General features: G+C 37.1%; 1 long non-coding RNA gene across 1 annotated transcript; it reads right to left on the bottom strand.

The window, feature by feature from the left end:
- Positions 1–1,689: 1,689 nt before the first annotated feature.
- LOC148740116 (uncharacterized) lies at positions 1,690–7,341 on the bottom strand. Its single transcript, XR_015996461.1, has 2 exons — positions 3,442–7,341; positions 1,690–2,786 (listed from the first exon to the last, which is right to left on the bottom strand). It is a non-coding gene; the product is annotated as an uncharacterized LOC148740116 (long non-coding RNA).
- Between the last annotated feature and the right edge of the window lie 4,525 nt (positions 7,342–11,866).

Below are 11,866 nucleotides of genomic sequence, written 5' to 3'. Positions count from 1 at the left end.
ACTGTTTCACATCTACGTCACTAAGCACAACAACTATCGTCAAATTGTTACAAAGTTTGGTTTCTAAGAGAATTTAAAATGTTTTCAAAACCATTGTCACCTTCTAAAGAGCAAAAACAAACAAAGCGTTTCCAAAGTGAGCCTGAGGTTCTTCCTTGTTTTGAACTGAACTTCAAATTCTTGGAGAGGCATGAAAAACCTCTTTCGCTCGCGACAGCTCGAAAGCGAGAAAATCCTGTGAACACGGCGCAGAAGAAACAATCCCCAAGCTAACAGGTCACGCCAACGATTCAGCTAATGGCAGTCGCCTGTAGTGAATTTCTACTAATAAAAAGATTAAACTCTTTGGACTTTTCATGAAACACTTCTTTCAAATTGTTTCTAAAGGAATAAAGAATCGATCAATGGACGTATTTACACTTCAAGGCACTTACCTTATATCAATCGCGATGTTACTGCACTTGAAATCAGTGCTTTCGCTTGCACACTTCATTTCTCTCAGTTTGCCACCAAAGAGGTAAAAGGTGTAAATTATTTTCCTTCTCGAGCAATTAATTATTTGGAATTTTGAAAAAAAGATGTTAACGACAAACGGCTTGTAAATCCAGTGAAATACCACTATTATTTTTAAACAGTGTGAAGCTTGTTTGAAAAGTTTGAAAATTCATGTAAAATCAAGCACGAGGTACGAATAAAATTGTCGAAGGTTCAAACGTGTACGACTTCCATTGCTTTCTATTCGCTAACATAATGACACTTCTGACAGTTGGCTTTGAAATGGCTTTCTAGAGCGCGCGCTCGCGTTAAAAACAAACAATAATATTGCCGATTTAATTTCTTGTTTTCTTGTTTTCATTCAGTTATGCGATTCAAGGATAGTTCATTACCTGACTCGTGAATTCCGCGTTAAATTGCACGTGAAAACCGATATCGCACTCATCGCTTCGCGATTCGTGCGATATCGGTTTTCGCGTGCACTTTAACGTGGAATTCCCTCGTCAGATAATGAATTTTCCTATAGAATGCCATGTTTTGCAAACTCTGACAACGAGGACAAAGATATGGATCAACGTATGTCTTGGCAGCTTTTAGGTATCACGTAGGTAAATTTTCACTCAGCAAAAACATATTTTCGCGAGACTGGAGAAGGTTAGATTTTTTTTTGCATAATGATCAAAATCTCAGATATAATTTTAAAGGAAAATATTTATTACCGAATTGGTGATCAGAAGAACTGGAGGCGTAAAACCTACTTCACTGTGGATATTTAAAAGCGACCAGAAAAAAAAAAAAAAAACTAGATCAAGATGCCGACCCCTAAGGAATGGGGTTTGAGTAACAAAGATCTATGTTATGATAATGAAAGTGCACCAAGGTGTCAAATTAAAATCGACAGTATCAGGGAAGAGTCTGACTTTTTTTCCGAAGAGCAAACTCTTTTGACCTCCGATGGAAGAGCAATATAACCTTTCTTGTAATTTTGCCTTTGATAAAGTGTTTTGTCGTCAAAGAACCGACGGAGGTTAAAAGGAAATTGTTGAAGGAGGATAAGCCTGACGCATGCTATACACGTACGCTAAGTTCTCAGGGGCATGTGCGCCCATCGCTGAAGTCAAATTACTGATTGTCAGTAGATCACTTGTGTATTGAAAAAAATATATGTAATAGAAATAATAAATGCTCCCACAGTTAACTGTTGAAAAACCATTCTTTAATTCTATTTATCAACACATTCGAAACGCGCACGTGATCGCAAGAGAAAACGTAAGTGGAACAAGTAAGATCGAACCACGTCAATCCCATATTTACATTTTAACAATTGATTTTATCTTCTTTTCAGAATGACCTACTTTAAAATGAACCACGGCGTGATTTCTTGGAATAACCACGCTATTCACGGCCGCTGGCTTTGTTCATTGCGTTAAGTCACTTTGAATTACCAAATGTTTAAAAACTGATCACGCCACGCAATTAAAAGTGTAACGAATGTTTACAAGCCATATTTGTTGATTGGCGTGATTCGGATTTGTTAGCAATTAGCCATTACGATTGAGGTTTCACGAAGAGTTTTACTTGTAAGACATTGTTTCATAGAAACCTTCAACCATAGGATTTATTAAAAAGGAAATGCTCTCACATTATGGATACGTTTTCAAGTGGAAAGGTCCTGAGAAGTAAGATAAACACCACGTAAGGGATATTGAGTGATCAAAAAATCATCAGTCGAGAGCTGAAATCCCAAGAAATTACTGCAGATATAGGAGGGAAGTTTTTATGTAGATGCTGCGTGTACATGAGTTAAGGAAACCATTATATTCAAGCCCTTATATTTAAGTTGTCGTGATAATAGTTTTGAAAATAAGAAGGTTAAGGTAAAATGAGAGAGGAACAAGGATGGCTAAGCAGACCGGCATGAACTGAAAGCTTAGAAATTTTGAGTGAGGCTGGGTAAGATTTACAAACTTCGACGGTCTATTCATTTTGTTCGGAGATTCATGAAAATCCGAGATTGGATTGTTGATTATCACGATGTATGCAATAATGACAGCTTATAGAACTGTGGTTACTGTAATACTGATATTTGTTTGTGTCTCTGGACGAATCTTGTTCACGAGTGTAAACAATCCCTTCTCTTTCTCAGCACTAGATATTCTTGTCCCGAGCGTTGATTTTTCATTTGTCGCCATGGATACACTTCTTGATGTTTCCCATCTTTGCCTTTTTGTTTCTAAGGCGGCTCTGATTTCTTTACTTCGCACAACATGAAACAGGAAGATGAACAAACCCTGGCAATGGTAATAAAAATGAAATTACTAAGGTTTGAAACGCATGCGCCCGTCTGTTTCTTAGCCTTGAGGAATCGTGCAACGCTAGTAAGGTTATTGTACCGTACTCATCAGTGTCTTCACCTGTCTCTCTGAACCTCGGACTAAAGAGGATAATTTTGGGGTTACTTGCGATGGACTAGGCTCTAGTCGCTTTGGGCTGAGGAAAACGCGATATTATGACTTCGGGAGCATGGGCACTTACCTCCTAAAGTGTAAATTAAGTTATGATGCACTGTTACTATGGTTTGTTATAAAGAGTACAATATGACAAACTTGACAGAGAAAATGGATCTGCAATCATGTGAATGTAATGGTGCTCTAGGAACTTGACTTTCATCTACAGGTCAGTGTTGGCAGTCTCGGGGGATCATTTTTGTTTTGTACACTGTCATTGACAAAAGTTTTCCTCCTACCAAAAAGACGTCATTTCTTAACACTAAAATAGATATAATTACTTCTTATATCCTTCAGGAAACCTCTAAAAAATGATATTGAAGCTACCCGAGACTAACACATCTCAACCATAATCTTGTCTATCGATAAATTGACTGAAGCATTTACAATTTATAAGTCTTGATAACAGTGCATTGTACATGCTCAGCATTAAACTCACTTGTAAAGAGTTAAAGATAGTAAACAAATATTGGAAGACCAGTCCAGCATCTGTGACGTTCAGAATCCCGAAAATCCAGGTGAGGCCAAGCAATGGGAAAAGAACTAAACAGGCCTTTAGACTTTTCCTGGAAGCAAAATAAAGATCGAGCTATGTCAATAAAAATACAACAACAACAGAAACGAACAACTGACATCCACAGCCCGGCAATTATTGACTGATACACGCATTTTCAGTGGTTCTTTCTTATGATATATTAAACGACAAACAACAGTTTCCTTTTTTTTGTCAAAAGGTAACAAAGTAAATTTCAAAACAAGCGAGCCACATCTTATAAAAACAAATAGCTTTAAACGATTTGATCGTTTAATGATATCAACTAAAAGAAACCCCTGAAAACTTATGATAAAATTAAAAAAAACACAAATGTAACTATATGCTTCGGCCAACACACACATACAAACTAAAATTTGAAAGACTGTACGGTGCGGATTCCACGCAAAATTCTGCTACCCCATCTAGGGCGAGTTGTACCTGCATGAATGAATCTCTTCGGTCCCATACACATCTTTCAACCTTGTGATCTCCACTATGATACGTATGAGGGGGACTAAGTTTACCATGAAAACAAGTGCATTTCAAAGAAAGATAATGTAAATTTCCTATTTACTACTACTGATTCGCTCAACCATTTATTACTAGTTTCGAGTGTAAGCCCTTCCTCAGAGTTCTGACGGAGGGCTAACGGTGGAAACGTCAGTTTTTGGTGGCCAATCCACTTTATAACTGAGTTGATGAAAGATAATTTTCTGCAATACCCCCCACAGACGCAGCACCACTGTCTCTTTAAAAACTTACCCGTTCAATTTGGAAAGTAACAAGTTATGGAAACTACATAACACTTGATTCCACTAGTGACACTGCGGGTTAGAATCTGTTAGTAAAGCCCTAGTTTATTATCATTCAAAAGCCCATCACAGCGTTCATCATTTCAATGTGACGATCAGAAGATCAGATTTAGCCCTGTACTTTTTATAAAGGATAACTGATGTACTTTTTACTCAACAAAAATGCAAAAAGTATGGATCCGACGAAAGCCCAATTGAAGCCAGAAGAGAACAAAAACCAACAGCTGCAAATATAAATGAAAACTCGATTGAATGTAAAAACCCTTTGATCTTTCACGCTCCTAAAAAAGAGTTTTGAGAAGCTCCTTCTATCTCAGTGGACCTACGACTGACAATTATTCAAAATATCATGCGAGTGCGTAAGAATGGGTGACTTGTTCCCTAGTGTGTGAAATCCCAATCAGACGCTCCAGATTCGAACTCTGGTCGAGTTATTTTGTTGTGACCTTAGGCATGATACAGGGCCTCTCTCCCTCCAGGGCCCAATTTTTGGAAAGCCGTTTAGCGCTGACCAAGGGTTCAATTCTAATCCTGGTTTCTATATTTCTCTGTTCAAAGGCCATTTTCGGTTAGTTTTCCCAGACAAATGGAATAAACAGAATTTACTCTTAAGCTTTCAGTGCTGGAATCAGATTTCATACTTACCCTGGGTTACCTTAACCCAACCTTGCCGTGCCAACCCGGCCAAGGGGCATCGGTGGTATTCACACGCCCAATCCCTTCATGCTACTCAGGGAAACTAATCTAAGCACTGGCACTATCAAGAATCATGAAACAGGCACACTAACTTAACCTTAACCACGCTTGTGATAGTAAGTAGTGCAAAAGAATACTTGAACACCGAAACAACTACACCAGTGGCGACATCAATAGGTTGACCAGGCTGAACTAAGTTAAGTGACCTTGCGTTTTGTACTACTCACACGTCGTCACGCATACTGTTGTTTATGTTCCCTTCGAGGGTAACAATTATACCAAGTGCACACCATCGTTGGAATGCTTTGGAATAAAGTAGGGAAAAAAAGCGTTACAGCCCGGTATTTGTTTCAGGCTAAATACTACAGGTATCTAAGTTGAGGTAACGTATGTACGGAGGTGTCCCAGACGAGAGGTTTGAATGCAATAAGGCGAGGAGCGAATCAGGTTAATTTGATTTCATTTGTAATTTGGTCGTATTTAGCGTTTTAAACTGATATTAGAGGACAAGAAAGCATCCAATGTAATTCTCCAAAAGAGATAATTATAACGATGTCTCATGAGTGATAAAATGAGATTCTTCATACCCCAAGTGAGGGCATAGAAGATTATTGTACTTGTGGTAACATTATTGTTTAAGACTGATTTCAAAGGAAATCAAATTATCCAATTTTATTCTTTGAAAGAGTTCATTAGAATGATATGAAGCCATATACACTTATATTAAAACCATGTAGACCAATATGGTGATTTTCTCGTCGACCAATGACAGAAAAAGTCCAATGTAGGTCACCAACGCTAATGCAAATTTGTGATCGTCAGAAATCTAAATAAAATAGCTAAAAAAGATAAACTCCATAATTTTGCTGAATCAGAGGTAGCCATATGCTTCACAGGAGTCCAAAACTTCCAAACCGTTCAACTCCTAGAGACGATAAACACGAAAATTCTCCCCTGATATTCATAAATTATCTAGCAAAAAGTTGACGAGAACACTCAAACTTATCAGGTAGAAGTTGTTATCTTGATTTAACCCTGAGTTCTCCAAACCAATTTACAATAAAATGTGTAGCGGCTGAAGGAGAGAGTTTTCAATTAGATCTTGGGAATTAAAGGACTTTAAATATGTTTTCGATAAGCAATGAAGGATAAAAACCAGCGATATTAAAGAATGACGTTTCGACTGCTCCATGCCATCATTCTCAAATTTAAAAAAATACATTTCATGAGCTCATTAAATATAAAAAGTACGTGTGAAGGTCTCAATGCCTATGATTAAAAAAATAAAAACGATGAATAAAAGATAAAAATAGGTGAATAAAATACAAGCGTGTTGTGTTTGAACTGTCAGAATAAAAGTTCTGCGTTGATGGAGTCAGATTGAGTGTTAAGTGTTGGTTTTCTGTCTTTGATGAAGAGCATTTCACAAATTAAACAATCCAGTTTCTAACGGCATTTCTTGAGGATTGTAAATTGGACACGAAGATCTTTGTTCCTTAGATTGTGTACGTCCCATTTTGTTGTGCTCATTGTTGTTGTCCTTGTCGTTGCTATATTCGAGAATACAAAATATATCTTCTGCATTCCTGTAAGAATTCCATTCAGCCATGAGCTGAACAAGTTAAGAAAAGAAAAATCGAAAGGCCAAACCTTTGTCTCACCCACTTCCAGTTAGACAGCAAAATTTGTCAGATGATTACAACTACATGTGGTGCGCTCTTTGGTTTCCTGGACCAATTTAGAACCCTTTTGGGGCCACGCACCGTCAAACTTTGTGCTAAAGAATAACGATGATATCAATGATATCAATGATTGATAGTAATAGTACTGAAAATAATAATAGTAACAAATGGATCCCATGTTGCCATGCGTGTGTGCATTAATATATCACAGACTCCCTCAAAATGTGGTAATAACAAAACAGCGACCTATTAGGCGAATCGTCGTTAATGATGAGGGGCGATGAAGATGATAAAATTCTTAACTAGTTGATTTTTGGTTTCTCCTGCGTTCGCTGATTGTTGGTTGACAGATCTATCTATCTATCTATCTATCTACCTATCTACCTTTCGATACCGTTAACCATGTTATTTTACTTACAAAACTTAGATACTGCGGAGCAGAAACTGTAACAATCAATCGGTTCACTTCGTAATTAGAAAACCGACAACAAGTATGTTATGCAAATTTATTACACGACTCGGGCAGTCAGAGGGCCAATAACTAAAATCGACCAATCAAAATGCTCTATTGCCGGTCAATATTCTCTCAGTATTGGACCGGGCACTGTCCCGAATGGTTGCGAATTATACCGCACTTGTGTCCCTTTGAACTTCAGTCGTATAACAAATGTCTTATTAACCAAGCTTGCTCGGGACCGTACTGGAAGAATATCGGCCCTCGGTCTTTTTTGTACGGAGCTCGCTGCGCTCGGTCCGTACTGTCAAGACCTCGGGCCGATATTCTCCCAGTACGGCCCTCGCGCTTGGTTAATAAGATATATGTATCACCTCATCTATAGATTACATAACACGCGGTATTCCTCAAGATTCAACTTTAGGTCCGCTACTATTTCTCGGTATATATATAAATGATATCTCTAAGTGCTTAGATTATGGGGTAGTAAGATTATTTGCTGACGATACGAACCTGACATTCTCAAGCTGCAGTTTCCCTGCCCTACAGAATAAAATGTCAAAGGATCTCAGGGGTATAGCCTCTTAGCTTTCAGCCAACAGGCTTACGCTAAATGTGTTAAAAACTGATTTTCTGGTTGTAGGATCAAGACAAAGAGTAGCGAGCCTGGAAGACGGATATTGCACTTTCTTTGTCAGACACCGAATTGGATAAAGTCAAATCTGTTACATGTCTTGGTGTAGACATCAAGAAATATTTAACTTGAGATAGCCACATGCTAGGTATAAGACAGAAGGTTACTCGTAATTTGAGTGTTCTAAGAAGAATTAAAGCTTTTCTAAAAACAGAAAACCTAATCGACATTTACAGGTCAATAATTAACTCTTACTTTACATATTGTTGCATTGTTTGGGATAGTATAAGTGAAACACAAATTGTCCATTTGCAAAAGCTCCAAAACCGTGCAGCGTGAATAATAACTGGTGCTTCTATTTGCAGAGATCTAGGAATATTCTCTATGAATAAGGCTGAATGACGTTAGAAACAATGAGAAAAGGTCAAAAACCCATTTTGATGTTTAAAATACTGAGTGGTCTCACTCCCCCGTACCTGTCTGAAATGTTTACCCATAGCGCCTCTTTTCATGATTATGGACTGCGACCTTCCAGAATGAATTTTGCGCTCCCTAAAAGTCGCACAGACTTTTACAGAAACAGTTTTGCATTTACCGAAGCAAGAATCTGGAATGATTTGCCAAACATTTAAAGGAAGAAACTTCGCTAAAAATTTTTACGGGTAAGCTAGACTAGTGCTATCAGCACCAGCAAAACTAGTTCTGGAACTTTAGCTTCTTGATAGTAAATATATAACTTGTATTGCGTACGAATTTTATGTAAACCAAATTTTAATATTGCTGTATATTTCAATTTGATAAAATGCCGCATTTATATCAAGGGTTCCATCCATCCACCTATCTACCAATCTACCTACCTACCTACCTACCTACCTATCTATCTATCTATCTATCTATCTATCTATCTATCTATCTATCTATCTATCAATCTACATATCTCTCTATCTATCTATCTATCTATCTATCTTTATCGATTGAAAATCATTTTTTTCTGAAAAAAGCCTTTTTGTTGTTGTCGTTACAATTGCCATTATTGAATCTTTTTTTGCCTAAGAAAATAAAATTCCAGATAAATTGTAATTCGAAACACCCCATAGAAAAGAAAAAGTATGTACATTTAATAAGTAATGTCAATGTATTTAAAAGCGGGGTGTATATATTATCTTAACATATGTCATAATCAACGCAACAATCTCCAATTTCTTCACAAAGTTCATCGCAGTAACACTCTTCCCAAAGTGCGATGGTGTCATTGCGACAATCGGTACGAATGCTTTGATCAATGTTCCTATTACAAGTTGCTCTTTTTTTGCAATGTTTATCATCGCCAAGTTCTTGCGTGAAGGTCTGAAGTTCTTCACAAAGTTCCCCCTCGTCTGCCTGTATAGTTGGCAAGGGCCTGGGTCTGCATCAATGACGTGTAGAAAATTCCTGTTGGTAAATTAAACTTGGGAACAATGATCATAGAAGTTGACAGGTACATCTGCCTATTTTGCTTCACTTCTCCGTAATTCCACACCAACAAGAGAGGATCTCAAACTGAATTAGCAAGACTCAATGTTATAACTTAGTTTTGCATTTTTTGTCGTGTTTTCGGCTTTTACACGATTATAGGGAAAACTTGTCAGAAAATTACGATATTTCTGATTAAAATTTTACTCAGAGCCCCAAAGTAGACACCAATCATAAACCGGCCAAGGTAAATATATAAACCATCTTCTGATGGTTATTCATAATCGTCTTTAATTTTGATGGGATCCTATGAAACCTGTTATTGAAGAAATATGGCACTTTAATTTTTTAAGTTTAATAGTACCAATGTAGAAGTATTTTTCTACAAAAAAAAAAAAAAAAGCAAACAAACAAAACATAAAAAAACAAAAAAACAAAAAAAACAAACGTAGCTTTGATTTACCTTCATAAAATGAAGAGGAACTTGCGTTTCCCCGTCCAGAGAATGGGCTACAAACGGCAAGAATAGAAATAAAACAGAGATAGTGGTCCCATTGTCAAAGGCGGGCGTTTCTTTGCAAACTAGACGAAGAGGAAGAAATATTAATGATGTAAACTACGGTGTTTTACATGGATTTCCAGCCCTGAGAAAAGCCGTAACGGTACGAATGTGTTTGTTATCGCCAATCAGCTGCTGACACTTCACTCGCCTTTCTCGCCACTCTGTAGGTTGATACCGATTTAATGGCAAAACATTCCTTCACTATTTATTTATTACTTATTTATTTATTTATTTATTTATTTAAGGATTGGTTCAAGCAGTACCGGAGCAAAAACAATAGGACATAAGTCCCCTACTAGATTTAAGCTCTAACAAACTCCAACAATTCTCAATTGAAGGTCGTTTGTCGAAATTTTCTCGGATCATGGCTTGCAGACAGTGACGTTTAAAATTCCTCAAGAACGGAAGAAAAGAAATACGAAAAGGAAAACCGATGTCAATTGGTGGTATTTCTCGTGGCTGAGAACGAAAATCAACAGCAGTTGGAAGATTTACCACTGGCTGGTTTTAGCTGTGTTTGTTTTTTAAAATGACTCAACGCATATTTTCCATCTTGAGACTTATCGACTTTATGCGTTTTCTTCACAGATTGTGGATCCCTTTTTCTTTCTTATTCATTAATAATAAAGTCGACTTCTCTTGATTCGAAAATAAATTGACATTAAAAGGAGAAAAAACTGGAAAACATTCGTTTTTTATGGACTCTTAAGACAGATGGTATTGTTAGCCTTGCAGATATAACCTGCAATTGACTAAATCTCTGTCGCTTCATACGACACAGAACCCGGGATTAATTTAACACAACCGGCAGAAGAGGCACTAGGCCGATAATAACTCAATTTTTTCATCTGGATTTCGTTTGCGTTAGTTGGAAACTGTGCGTTACATTTATTAGTCTTAAAATTGGTGACATCATGAGTGATTTCGTTTGTCTATTACGTAACCAATCAGCATGTATGCAGCACGTGTTTTATCACCCCATATATGGCGCTGTTCCACGTGCTTACAACGAGACGTGGTGTGTGTTTTTTCGTGAGAGTTGTGAGTGGGAGTTAACTGAACGGTGTACTAGCAAAATTGAATCAAGCGAATAAATCGTGAGTACAGCTTTTCACGTTTGCGACACTTTTCTCTAAATGCAAGTGCCTTTAACTAGCTTTTCTAGTTGAATTGATTTCATTGTCATTCGAAACCAAAATTACTACTTAGTTTAGAGGCTTACATATTCCTTTCCTTCTAAGTCCTCTTACGAAGATCTCATTTTCAGATGCTGTCGGTAACAGTTGGGTGAAGTTGGTGGGACCGGCTTGCACTGTTGGACAGGTAGATGTTAACCTCTAGAATGAAACAAATTGAGTCTCTTTAGCACAGATACCTGGGTACCTCGACTGGGGTTGTTACATCCGTTCTGTACGGTACTAACAAAGAATATTGTTAAAGGGTTAGTTAGAGTCGGATATGAATAAAAAATAGGTGTGTATGGTAAAAACTGTTTGAATAAGCCTCGTGTGAAGATAATTATTTTTTATTAAAAAGTGACAAAAATATAAGGAAACAGGAACTGTTTTCTGCTTCGATTTGGGTATCCTGTGTGGCTTTTAAATGTAGGGCCCAGACAATTCCCAATTAAACAGACCATATACTAAAAAGTACAAAATGATAAATGCCTGGAGTCATTATTGTGTCCCGAGTGACGGAGAAATTAAGAAAGAAATAAACCCTTCCGTCGATTTTGCAAAAATACAATTCTTAAGTAAAGAGCGAAGGAACTAGTCTAGGAAAACTTGAGGTTGTGTGTTAACTGGTCTTTATTATGTACTACTTACCTGATAAGCCCTATTTATTAATTTTTTTCAACTTTTTGTCTTACTTTTTTGGGTTTGCATATACTTCTGGTAAGTAGGTAACAATGTTATTTTTCATGTCTAGAACAGAAGATCTAAAACTTACGAGTTTGTTGCTCTCATTAAGCATCCATCATGTAACTTGATTCTAACTATTTCCTTCTTAATTATCTCCTATTTACTGTTTATTGTC

This window comes from Stylophora pistillata, chromosome 2 (assembly GCF_964205215.1).
Source record: "Stylophora pistillata chromosome 2, jaStyPist1.2, whole genome shotgun sequence".
NCBI classification, from domain to species: domain Eukaryota; kingdom Metazoa; phylum Cnidaria; class Anthozoa; order Scleractinia; family Pocilloporidae; genus Stylophora; species Stylophora pistillata.
This window is presented reverse-complemented; position numbering and strand designations above follow the sequence as displayed.